This window comes from Etheostoma spectabile, chromosome 14 (genome assembly GCF_008692095.1).
Source record: "Etheostoma spectabile isolate EspeVRDwgs_2016 chromosome 14, UIUC_Espe_1.0, whole genome shotgun sequence".
Taxonomy (NCBI): domain Eukaryota; kingdom Metazoa; phylum Chordata; class Actinopteri; order Perciformes; family Percidae; genus Etheostoma; species Etheostoma spectabile.
In genome coordinates this window covers 15,188,678-15,202,357 of record NC_045746.1, presented here as the reverse complement: position 1 = coordinate 15,202,357, position 13,680 = coordinate 15,188,678, and the positions used below count along the sequence as shown (strand labels likewise).

Here is a 13,680-nt window from a genome sequence, read left to right as displayed (position 1 = left end):
ACACACACACACACACACACACACACACACACACACACACACACACAGAGTTCAGTATTAGTTTACAAAGTTAAAAGATTTTTTTTCATTTTCTTGTTACATTTTATTTCCTCTTGTGACATTTACAATATTTGGCGCTGAAAGACCTCCATCTAGTTTGTTCGAAAAAGTAGACAAAAAACAATCACAGGAGTCATGGAAGAGCAATGTTTGCTAAATTAACTTATTTGAAAACCCATTATTTTTGCTGGTATTTAGTTATGTGTTCATTGATGAGAATCCAATAGTTCTCAATACATTGTTTACAATGTTTTCTCCTAAGGCACAACTACTGATATTTCAATATATTACCTTTGGTATTAGTACTCAGAAAAGGTTCTCTCATTCCATATCATTTTGGATATACAGCTTTTCTTCTATGTCAATATATCATTACTTATCTTCAGTAATTACCAATCGCTGTGCCAATCTAAGCAATTAATATCATTAGGTATGTTTTGTCCCCAACATCCTGTTTTAACAGGAAACGTGTACAATTATGGATGCCGGATGCTCTCAACATGTCATTTCATTGTGACTTCAATATTTGATTAACAACAGTCTGTCGTAGCCTTTGAGGCATGCCAATAATGATGCAGGACTTCTACAATGACTACAAGACAAATTATTTTTTTCCTCGAGCAACTGAAGCACCAACATGATAAACACAAAGTGATATTTTGCATAAAACAAGATTGACTTGTTTGGTTCATTAACCGGTGAATAAGTGATTAATTAAATAAACAAATGACTTTGTGTTGTGGAAAGCACTTCCAACACACTTCCAACACCTCCTACTACAGCAAGGTGCGTCACTGCCTCTCTCTGGCACTGAAAGGAAGCACACAGCTCACTAAGAAGCAGAGTGTGTTCAACAGCATCCTTGGCTCTTTATACGCTTACATCACATCTGAACTGGTCTCTGTTGTCCCTTCAATTGCAATAAAGCATGATAAAATATGCGAGTTGCATATCCGGCTGCAGTAATTCACCAGTGGTGGCCATGGCATGAAACTGAGGCCCCGGCAGCAGGTGAACTTAGTGCCTTGTTGACACATAATGGCGACCCAGCGGACACAGTCTGCAGGAGACTTTACAGTTTGTCTTGTTAAATTATAAGGAGTGCTAAGCTCATCTAGAACTGTAGCAGAACCTCCTAATCAGGTAACTTGAGGCACCTGCTGCATCTTAAGCTGAGAGGAGAACCTAATTGAATATCAGCGCTACCTGCAGTCTTTGAGGCATCTGATTAGTGATAACGAGGTGAAAGGACCCAATTTTTTTCAAAACACGCATTACGTGACCAAGGCATGATGACGTGAGATGGATATCAGATGCACAAGAAGGGCAAAAAGTGGTTACGGTAAAATAGGATGCCCAAATAAAAAGCATATCACATTTGTTGCTGGCGAAAATGTGGCATATATATTATGTCACTCAGTGGAACTGATGTGATAGACACAAGACAAATTAACAGGCTGAATGAGACTCAGAAGTGAACAGGTTGGAGTAATGATCAATGAACGCATTGGAGGTTTAAACAAAGCTGTTCCTCAACAACCAAAACAATGGTGGTAGTCACACTATTCTCTACCTTCTGTCTGTGTGTGTTTGATAAGAAGGTCCCGAGCATCATGAAAAAAATCCAGCTCATTTCTTTTTGTTTTCGCACCACCCTTCCTAATCCACACCACCTCCCCCTCCTCTTCTTCAGCCCTCTCCACCCCCGTCTGTCCCTTTGCTCTTTCCATCTCCACAGACTCTATAATGACATTTGGTCACTGTAAAGAGCCATGATGGTGCTGTTAACAGCGAGGAGGGAGGTGGTTGTCACGGTTACCTGATGCAGCATGGTGCTGGACCATCTGCCATGCAAAAGACAGCTCCCTGCTCACTGCTGTAATTACAGAAAACCCCAAGCAGCCGGCGATCTTTGGCACACATGAGGACACAATGTGTGTGTGAGTGACAGAAAAAGAGAGAGAAATAACTGGGAGTCATTCATGCGTGTGAGCGTGTGCGCGTTTGTGTGTGTGTGTGTGTGTGTGTGTGTAAATAAAGGAGCTATTTGCAAATATATAAGCTTAAACAGAATGGTGACATTTATGCTTCACAACAGGATGTCCCAATATGATCAGGGCAGATCAAAGCTTTTTTTTTTTTTTTTTTTTTTAAAGATCCATCCGTTCCAGCTACAGTACATAAAGCTTTTTCAAATGACGTTCCTTTGTTTGTTGTAAGTCATTGTGCTCCACATACACCAGCTGTCAGAAACTCCCCATTGTGCTCCATTAAAACAATGGAACTGCTTCCTAACATACAGTGCAGTGAGCAAGGCAACCATGAAGTGCAAAAACAAAAAGAACAGCAGCCAGAAGTTTCAATTAATGATATCCACCGACAGCGAGCTTTAGCGAGCAAAGTTGCTTCAATGGTCAATTTGATTCACTTTGCTCAGTGACATTTTGAATCTGCCCACACCTCGCTGTTGGCTGAAAACTGCATTTGTACTGCTGTTCTTCATGCTGGGAGAGATACGGTGACCAACAGAGGCAAACGCCCTGCGACTTAAGAAAACACATGCAACTAGATAAAACACAAGCAAATTAAGAAAACATCAACACATGTGCAGCATTTAGCAAACACTCCGCAAATACACACATCCCAACCAAATACATAAAACGTGCTGCAAATACAGAAACGATGCTGAATGAAAAGCACACAAACCCAGAAAACAAATTTAACAGAAAAAACACTTCATCCAGTTTACACAACAGAACAGCGAGGTTATGACAGAGACAGGCATGTAAACAGGTCTGGGGTAAAAAAAAAAAAAAAAAAAAATGTCCAGGACCCCTGACATTTTAAAGTTAAAAGCATCAGCCTACTGCACTTTGAGAGCAAAAATTAAGTGGCTACATCGACACATGTTGTGTTCTTGTAAGCAATTTAACCATAAACATTTTTGTATAGCATACATCTGAGTCATGAAAAGAAATTAAAGAAATGGGATTACCTGTGTTGAACTACTTTATTTTCTATGTATTACCAATAGGCTAGAGGACAGTGTAAGGATCAACTTGACAAATAAAAAATGACAAAAATGGATTCTGTTCTAACTCCCTCTACATTAAAAAAGACAAGCTTTGCACTCTGCACTTTGGACATTTCATTTTCAAAATACTTACTACATTTAGAGCATCCAATCTGTACATTTAAAACACCTCAAGCAGGTGTCAAAGGACGAAATTCTCATCCTGAAGGAAAGCTTTTCATTATCACGTTATTAGACCATTCTCTCAGCAAAGGCAAGAGGATCTGCAGCTTAAGGCAAAAGCATCAATTAAACCTAACAAACATCCATTAGACATCATTTTTAATCTCAGTCTATTGATCCAATAAATGAATAGCTATTGAATTGAAATAGTTTCTACTAGATGATACCTGACAGGTCATATGGTGAAATTATAAATATACTATACTTGGGCAAAATAGTAAAGGTAATCCAGCTCGCTTTCATTAGTTAAACCAACAACTTCTCATGTTGAACAATAAGATATATTCTCTCCCTACCTTCTATTTGACAAACTTTGCACCCTGATTTTGGACATTTAATGTTCCTGGGATTGGATAAGAACAGCTCTAATGTCCTCTGGGCTGACCCAGTGATGGAGACCATCCATGGGCATTTATGCAGGAAGCTGCTCTCGTTGCAGCCTGTTAAGGTTGGATTTGAACTGAAATTGAAGGTATATCCAGTTAGCTACATGAATGGGAAAAAGGTGCATTTGGCGCACTGTCAGTCCTCATATTTTCGATAAGAAGATTAACGTTATGTAGTTTGTTATGTAAGCTAACGTTTGGTGCAATGAGGGGAAGCTAAACACCGTTCATCCCACACTGCAAAGACACAAACACCGGTGGAAAATCAGCATAGCTTTCCTTTAAGTTAAGCTAAAGTCATTTAACCAGATATTTACATTACATATAACATTACATATGTTAAGAGGAGACTGTCGTTGTTAGCTAACATGTAACTTACATTAACTTAGCTAACGTTAGTAAATAATCACGTTAATTATCAATAATAACTTCTTCAGTAACGCTATCCGTTTGCTGTTGTACATTTATAAGTGTGTCTTGACTAGTGAATAACTGCAGAGGATGCTGTGTCGTTAGCTTTAACGTTACTTACCAGAAACAATGTTTCGATCAATCAAAGTTAACTATACTATAAAACCTTTACAAAATCCAAGTGGATTTCAGTGTATGTATTTTTCATGTTGTCATCATGTTTTCATATTTAACATGATTATATTTTCAGTGCAAAATTTAAACATTCAAAACTTTGGGGCTTCAGTATATATTTACGTGTAAAAAATGAATGGTTTGCTATTTGAACAATAAAACTTAACCATGACAGGGCCAACAAAAGGTTTGTAACGCAAGTAAGTCACGGATGGCCACATAGAGGTGCAAAAACACCTTAATTGGTACAACCTTAAGTGTATTATTCAAATTTTGACATGCATGTTTAATTTTAACAGGTTTTCAGATACAATAGAGACAAAGATGTGTTTTTCATTAATTATTTATTTATCCATTTGTTTAAAATGTATTATTTTTTATTAATTTGGAAATAAACCATTACACTTATAAAACCATTAACTTTCATACAAGCCCCAGAATAGACCTACCCGTATTATACCTGAACCTATAGCTGTTACCTGTTGAGCTAGGCTAGGGTCAAAGCTAGATTCTAAAACTGTGTACGATTAAATTAGACAATAAAATCAGGAGTGAAATATGTTTATTTTATTTCTTATAGCCAATACCAGACCAGTTTGTGTCATTTAAACAAAGCTGTTGCATTTTGCTTTTGTACAGTCATAATTGTGAATATTGTGATACGACAATTTGTTACGCCATTAAGATTTATAAAAAGTATTATCATGAACAATATTCAGTCAAAACTGACAACACCAGACTAGAGTCCAATTTTAAATTTGTACTCCCTTTTTTTTCGTTGTTAATCACACTTCGATGATGTTGCCAACTACTCCACTGCAACAAGACAACTAGTAGATTTTACTTGTTGATCATAAATGCTGAGCATATTAAAAAAATTTAGGAAGAGTTGCTCTTACATTTAACATTCCTGTGCAGCTATAATGAAATAAATAGCAGGAGAATGTAACACAGCTGTGGCTCAACTCTTTCCCGTCTTGTCTCTAATCCCCTGGCATCAGCACACAGTGAGGGTGAGGGCACCGGACACTTTGGAGCAAGGATTACAAACTGTTCTTGTGGGGATGGTTACCAAGGGCAACAGCACAGGTCAAGACACTGGTATCACCGCGCAGCATTGACCAGGCAAAGGATTTGGTGATTCTGCTGCTGTACTTATTATAATAAAGTGCAAAAAAAAAGCAATTAAGAACCAAATGTGGTTTGGTTGCTTGGTGATCCAATTAAAACCGAAGGCCTGCAGATAGCGGTCTGCTTCTAATGAGGTAAAATTAACACCATTAGCATTGCCTCCTCCTGACTGTCTCCGATATAAGAACTTCCTTCTTTCTGCCTTTTCATATTTTTCTTCCTGTGGGCATGTCCTGTTCTGAATGTCTGTAGAAAATAAATATGTGTATTTGGAGTTATTATCGCACTCTAATTTCCCGTAATGAAAGTGCTAGCCTGCGCTGGCGGATGAGCCATTTTAATTTAAGCATCGAATGCAGGCCTGCATATTAATGACCTTATTTGCATAAATCATGTCACTCCACTCGGGATTCCAATTAAACCCTTGATTAATTGCTCGGCTAACCCGTTAAATAGAATCCTTTAAGTGGTTCAACAGGCCACCAAAGCCTGTTGAGACACACACACACACACACAAACACACACACACACACACACACACCTACCTGCAAATTCACACATGATTTACTCTGAATAAAATTAATCATAAGAAAGGGATCTACTAATTTTGAAATGTGAACATCCTTTAGGAAGTGTGAAAATTGCAGGATGAAATGCAGAGTGAAAAGCCCAACTCACCAAGTCAATTTAGGAGAGAGACTCTTCGACCAACAAGAAAATGAAATCAATGTCACTGGTAAAGATGAAACCCCCACCACAAGAAGGTGTTTGTGTAAGACGCATTTTTCCAAATTGTACTCTTTGTGCTAGAACGATCCTCTTTTGCAGAGAAAAAAATATTTTATAGAAGATAAAGAAAAAAGAAATCTAGTTTACACGGATGACACTGACTTAAACTTCTCTTATCCTCAACAAATTAAAGATGTGACTAAATAAATAAAACTAATCATCCACCCAAACATTTGCTTTTTCACTGTTCTCCATATGGACAACAATGAAAACACCTCTATGCAGGACTGCAGACCTTTGAGACAGTGCAAGTAATTATAACTACTAGCACGTGCGACCTGCAAATTTGACAATTGTTTTTTATTTCTTTATTTCCTGTTGAAAAACAAGGAGGAACTCTGCCAGAGTTGGCCAATGTTTGTTAGAGGGGGAAGACCTGGAAGACTGCGTGGGTCAACTTCACTCAAGTGTCACACTCGTGTTCGGGTTCGTTAAAGTTGCAGTAGTTACCATGTCTTCATGAAAATTATGATGTCGCAGTGCATAATCCGTTATTAAGCAGCGATAAGCAGTCAAAGATCATCAATACTTTGGCGAGGAAAATGCTGCATAGTGATAGCCAATCAGGTGTTAGCCCTCCTCTCTTCTCCCAACTTCGTTTATGGTCTCAACACCGTCTGCGCATTGCTGTCCGCATTTTTACTCCAGTCTCAGTCTCAGACAAAAAGGACTGGATTTTATTTCAACACCACAATTGCGGGGATATCACAAAGACAACTGTCTGTGCATTCATTGATTTATTTGCATTTTTCTATCAATGCCAAATTTTTATCCAAGGACAGATTCACATTAAATTAAACAGTACCAAATGTCGGTACCTGAGAGCATGTAAGCGTGGGTATCTGCATTGGTGACAGAGCGCCACTCTGACACACAAGCAGAGGTGTGGTGCAGACTAGGGGTGCAAAATATAGCAACTCAATATCGTTATCGCAGTATATCAAAAGTGTCACAATAAGTATGCAATATTGTGTTTATTCTGTGGAGCGCTGTGTGCCATCCGTTGGCTGTGTAACTTAGTTGTGTTTGATCTTGAGCCTGCTTGCAACCCTATAAGGATCCTGTTTCATTGGCCAGTTACCGTGCCACTTGCACATGTTAGTGGACATCAGCACACGGGTCCATTAAGTGACAAACCCTATGGAGCATACCTCGTGTGTGCATATTTCAACACAATGACAGTGTAACTGAAGATATAGATTGAGACAACCAATTGGAACAAATCAGAGAAGAGAAAGGAAAGTTGTGTCCTGTTCTCTTTATTTATTTATACATTTCATACTGTACAACCAGTACAACATGTCCTGTTCTGTAGACATGGTCCTTATTTGCTCATTCCTGTTGGACCAGTTCAATATGACAGTCCATTGACATAAACTTTGTGTTTTAAGAAAACTTGTTTAATTGGTTATGAATCCATTTTTATGTGTTTTCCAGTAACTTTTGTAATTTTACAATATCATATTATGTCATTATTGTGCAACCCTAGTGCACATGGAGTGAAATTAAGTTTTAAGCACCATTCAATTAAAATGTGACTGTGAACCTAATTAAAATAGCACATTGTAGTTTCTTAATTCATTACCAAAGCATTTATCAGTAATATAGTTAAAGTATGGTAAATGTGGAGAAGGTCGATTTAAGGTTTGAGCCCTTCAATTTTCTGCCTGTGCCCCTAAAATCTTTAGTTAGGAGTTAATGCTCCTAGTAATAAAAAGTTAGTCTGGAATCCTGCTATGGTCTTGTAACAGCTGCCATGCTATTTACTACTGTTTTTACATTCTGGTGCTGGCCAGTGAGAGGTCCCAGATGTACTGGTATTGCTATGTGCCCATTATTTCCACTTGAACCCTTATAAAGAAGATGGATACTGGGATACAGCTGCACTTTTGAGACAGAGCAGTAATCACTACCCAGAAACAACCTACAAATAAAGTTTAATCAAAGAGGATGCTGTTTAAGCACAATTCTCAAGTTGTAAATAACGTGCAGGAATTGGCAAAAATCAACACTGTGCAAAAAAGCTCTGTTTTTATGATGTTCAGACTGATGAGTTATTAATATAGAAGGAGACAGGGCACTCAGAGAGGTTAGGAATGGGGAAATGTGAGACAATATGATGGTGGCGCTCAATCGCCACACAGCTAAGTGACAACAAACAGCAGCTCCCATATCAATTTTAATGACATGATATTCTGAGATGGTACCATTAGCTCCTTGCTGTGCTCCAAAATTATGTTTACAGGTGTTACCATGGCAACAACAAGTATATGGGAGTGTTGTCATCCGACCCTCTGTTGGATGCTGGAATCTCAGTTTTGTGAGTGTGTGTCAGAAAAAAAATGTTAACACTCCATCTTGTTCATAATGAGTGTTTCTTCATATGTCATCTAAATCATAATATGTATACGTCATAGAGCCAACTTGTCAAGCAGTTCTTGAACATACAAATTACTAAGATCTTGCACTGCTCTTGGCCATTAGCATGAATGGCTTACATTACTAACACAGAAATACAAGTAACTAAATGCTACAGTGTCTTAAACAAAGTTCAGGTTTTCTGCATGTTTTCAAGCAAGCAGTGCATTAATCTGTTTAGGGTAACAGAAGGTAGTGAATGACACAGATTGGCTGCAGCAGTGCTCCACATCCAGGTCAGCAAAGTTAGCTCTGCGTGCCTGCTGCCTGTCACTGGCTCTCAGGTCACAGAGCAGGCCACTGGCAGCCTGACTGATAGCGTGTGTGTGTGTGTGTGTGTGTGTGTGTGTCACAGATATATAGTATGTGTATAGTTAAATCTGCAGATATTCAAAAAGAAAAAAAATTTCAATTCATAATGTTTAAACGGCTACATTTTTATGTAGTCTAATTGATCTGTTTATGTTACCAATTACATGATTTCACAATGTAATGTAAGTATTTCTTTTTATTTATAGTTGTTTTAGGTGCTGGAACAATCAATTTATTCATTAGAGTACACTGTAAGACACATTCATGTCCTCGTTTATATCTTTTATCAAGGAAAATGTGTTTTTTGGGATTTGTTGCTTTTCTTACAAACTTCTTTTTAAGTTAATTGAATGTCATTGGGGGCAATATAAAGACACATGCCTTAACTTCACCTGGGATAGACGTTTCCACCGATGCAGAAAATGACAACAGATTCATCAATAATGAAATGTGCAGACCTAGTTATCATTTATCAATTTACTTTTCTCAGTAGTTTCACAACTCATAATTAACTAATTGGAAGGGGCTTTGTCCAAAATCAAATTATGTGCCTAAGTAAAAAAGAGATGAAAAAAAGAAATATTTGCCAATGTGGATTGATCAGATTTCTTTCCTCTTCAAATATTAATATCAGTATTTGCATAGGGTATGTGTGTTGAGTAGGATTGTCAAAAAAAAAGACAAAGAGAGAGTGAAAGAGAGAGGTGTCATGTGCCAGCCTGTACCTGCTGGACTTGGCAGGGACAGGCGCCGTCATCTGACCCTCTCTTCTCTCTCGCTGGCAGAAGGCCAACCTGCCCGGTTGAGCTAGACACATTGGATTAATATCTGCTGGGCTGTTACGTGGCTCTGTCCTTACATTACTGTCCTCTGCTGCTGACTGTACAGTGCAGCCGAGGTAACGGACAAGACGCATGTCAAATAACACACACTGGTGTGTACACTGAGGTAGCAAGTGAATGCCAGTGTTTTAATACTGGATTCAGGTGTCTTTGAAAAAAAGGTGCATTATTGCACATTTCTCTTTCCATTACAACATTTATTAACTCAATACATCTGTCTAATGTTCCTGTCCATATCATCATATCACACAAATTCTCCATGAAATGCTCCCATTTTCAAGATGTTGAGTTCCTTTTGCATGACAAGTAGTGCATGTGCAGGTTTTTCCTAATTTGCTAGCCATGCTGGATTTCAGCCATTAGATGTAGGGTGCCAAAGTAAGAATCATGGAGAGACAGGCTGGTGATCGTGGACGCCTGCAATACAGACTTGACTTTTTAATGTCTGTCGTTAAGGATTGAAGTGATTTGGCCTGACGTCAAAATTAGTAATTGTGTTAATTCACTTTCAATGTATTTTATTACAAAAAGTAAGACAATATTGCTTATGATGAGCCAGACTCCGATTTTACAGTAGGTTTACTGTGATAGCAGGCGACAAAGATATATCAAGATTCACAGTTCAAGGTGAATCATTCAAAATAAGATTGCAAAGAGATATATCATTAAAGGACAGGAGGAAAGGAAAAGTGCATTTTTACAGTACGTGTATCTGCATATTGTGTTCACAGAAAATCTCAAATCACTTTTTCTTGGCTTTGTTCAAGTTACAAGCCTTTCATATTTTCTTACATGTTTGCTGAATAACAATACAGAAGATTTCCCCATAGAAATCCTGAGGAAGAAAGTGAGAAACATTGTTTTGGAATTGTCCCTGAACTTGCTACACTTGTCCTAGATTTATCTTTAATTTTAAAAACAACGTACATAAAGACGGTGCATTAGAGTTATCAGTCTATATGCAGGAGCCTATAGTTTGCTACATTTCACTCTTGGAATTTCATCATGACAATAATAAAGCCGCCTCGGGCCCTTTTAAGCTTTGCTCATTTCATTTCCATCTCCATTTCTCTCTGAGTTCAGTTACATTGGGCTTTGCATCACCATGGCAGCGGACACTGGCTCTCGTGTCTGACTCAGACATCATCTAGAGCATTTCAGCTCTGAGTGAGTCATAATGAGTCCCACTCTCCATTGCTACAGCGCTGAAAATAGGCTCACTTTTCTCCTCAAGATTTCTCTGGGGAGAACGTCTGTGATCATCTCTCAAAACGCTCCTTTCATTCTGCAACAAACATGGAACAAAATAAGAAAAGGGCTAGGAATGTTGGGATCCAGCTAAATGGATAAAGACTGTTTTCTTCTGTGAACAGAATATGCACACAAGGACAGAGAAACATGCTCATACACAGAAACTGTTCATACAAACTGAGACCGGCTACTCTTTTCTCCAACTATTTACCAGTATGCAACACATTAAACCTATAGTTTTCACTAACACAAGGAAAGCTGATCACATCCCTCCAATTCTTAAGTCTTTTCACTGGCTTCCTGTGCCCCGAAGAATGGATTTCAAAATTCTTCTGCTGGTTTATAAGTCGCTAAATGGTTTAGGGCCAAATTACCTGTCAGATCTACTAGTGATGTATGAACCGCAGAGGCTTCTAAGGTCATCAAGGACAGGTCAGCTTGCCATCCCCAGAACAAAAGAGAGGGAAGCGGCATTCAGTTTCTATGCTCTGTATATCTGGAACAAACTCCCGGTAAACTGTGGATAAGCACCTAACCTGCAAGCACTGTACACTGCACTAACTTTTATTACTGTTCTTAATTTTGTATTAGTTTATACTATTATTTGTGTTTTTATGTTTTATGTAAAGCACTTTGAATTGCACTGCTGCTGAAATGTGCTATTCAAATAAAATTGCCTGGTCTTGCCTTTAGACAACTCAGATCCAGAAAGACAGCCAAGAACCTAAAGATGCAAATGTCAACTTCATTAAACTTCTGTTTACAAAAAGCCTAATCACATGCATATGTTTCCAAGTATATTTTGCATAGGCAACCATCGTCTGCCATTTGTGTTACAGAACTGAAAAAACAATTGTAAAAAAATAATTTAATTGAATTAAGTCTGAAAATTTAATTTCTTAAAAGGTTTTGCCACAAATGCAGTATTTGATGTATATCTTTTAAAATCTTTAGAAGTATCTAAAATATCAGTTATAGCTATCAGTTTAAACAGTTTAGGGCCTTTCTATACAGAAAGTAGGGGGTTAAATTCTAAGAATTAAAGATAGTGCCCTACGCATTTGGATTAAGAGTGTGTGTGTGTGTGTGTGTGTGTGTGTGTGTGTGTGTGTGTGTGTGTGTGTGTTTTCTGTGACACAGCCTCCAGGCTCACAGTTCTGCTAAATGAGAAGCCTCCTTTTTATTGTGATGGGAGGCGAAGACAGAGGCGACACGAGCAGGGAGGGATATTTCCCCGCATGAAATCTGTAAATGAGATTTGCCAACTCTGGGCACGATATCCATACTAAGTCCCATATCTGAGGAAAATAGTCATTTCTGTTTCTCTTTTTCTTCCATCTCTGAAATCTATACACATCAATTAAGATAGTGTGGCGCAGTCTCATTGGTGGCCTGTCACTCATTGCGACCTGTGGGTAATTTACCCTCTACACCAGACCTGGGCATTGTACGGCCCGCGGGCCACATCCGGCCCTTTGGCCGCCATAACCAGCCCACATGAGGTCAATGGGAAGTTAGCAATCAAACGTAAAAAATTGTACATCATGGAATACAACTGCATTGCTTTTATTTTGAAGACTGTTTTTTGTTGTTTCTTTTTTTTGTGCGAACGTATGCAGCTTCTTCTTCTTCTGGTTGCAAGTCACAATTAAAAATAAGTAGAAGAAATGAGTAGAAGAAAAATAACTGCAATGTGTTGGCGAGCCGTGAACTGAGCTCACGAGACAATAACATGGACGTGAATGAGCTGTTGTCGCTCAAAAATGTCAGGTCATGGGGGAAAAAAGAAAGGTTGATACAGAGCACTGAGTTTTTTACCAAACAAGGACTTCTAAGTATTTATTTACTGAAGTCAAAGGTAAAGCCATGTGCTTAGTTTGCGGAGAACAGATCGCTGTGTTGAAGGATTATAATTTGAATCCATAAATTTGAGAAATACAACAATTTGACTGATGCATAGCTGGCACGGACATCTGATGCCTTGCTAGTTAAGCTGCAAGTGCAACAAGGCTTTTCACCAAGTGTTGCACATCCAGGGATGCAGCAGTCAAGACATGCTTTGTGATCTCCCAAAAGATTGCCAAAAACAGTAAGCCGTTTTCTGAAGGCGAGTTTATTAAAGAGTGTTTGGTGGACTCTGCTGCGCTATTATGCCCAGAGAAAAACAGAGGCATTTGAGAATGTGCCTCTTTCCAGGCAAGTTGTAACCACAAGGATAGAGGACATTGCTGAAAACCTGGAACAATAATAACAATAATATTCACTGAGGTAAATGCATGTTTTGACAAAATGGGACTTAAATGGAATAAACTGGCATGTTTTACAACCGATGGTTGTGTGAATCTGACAGGAAAAAATGTCGGACTTTTGAAGCGGATGCAAGATAAAGTGACTGAAGTGAACTCAGAACTGAAATTTGTATTGTTGCATTGAATTATACAGTACATCAGCAGGTGTTCTGAAAGTCAGTTCTTGATGTTGTAACTAAAATAGTTCTTTCACTTCATCAGGGCAAGAGCAAGGCAAATCACAGGCAGTTTGCGCAGCATGAAACTGAACATGGTGACATGGGCCACCACACAGCTGAGAGGTGGCTCAGCCTGGCCAAGGTGCTTTAAAGAGTATGGGACCTGAGAGCAGAGATTCAAGA

At 38.5% G+C, this 13,680-nt stretch overlaps 1 protein-coding gene across 5 annotated transcripts in view; it reads right to left on the bottom strand.

Moving 5' to 3' along the window:
* rbms3 (RNA binding motif, single stranded interacting protein) overlaps window positions 1-13,680 on the bottom strand; it is a 277,803-nt gene that overhangs the window by 241,326 nt on the left and 22,797 nt on the right. The gene's annotated exons all lie outside the window — the stretch shown is intronic.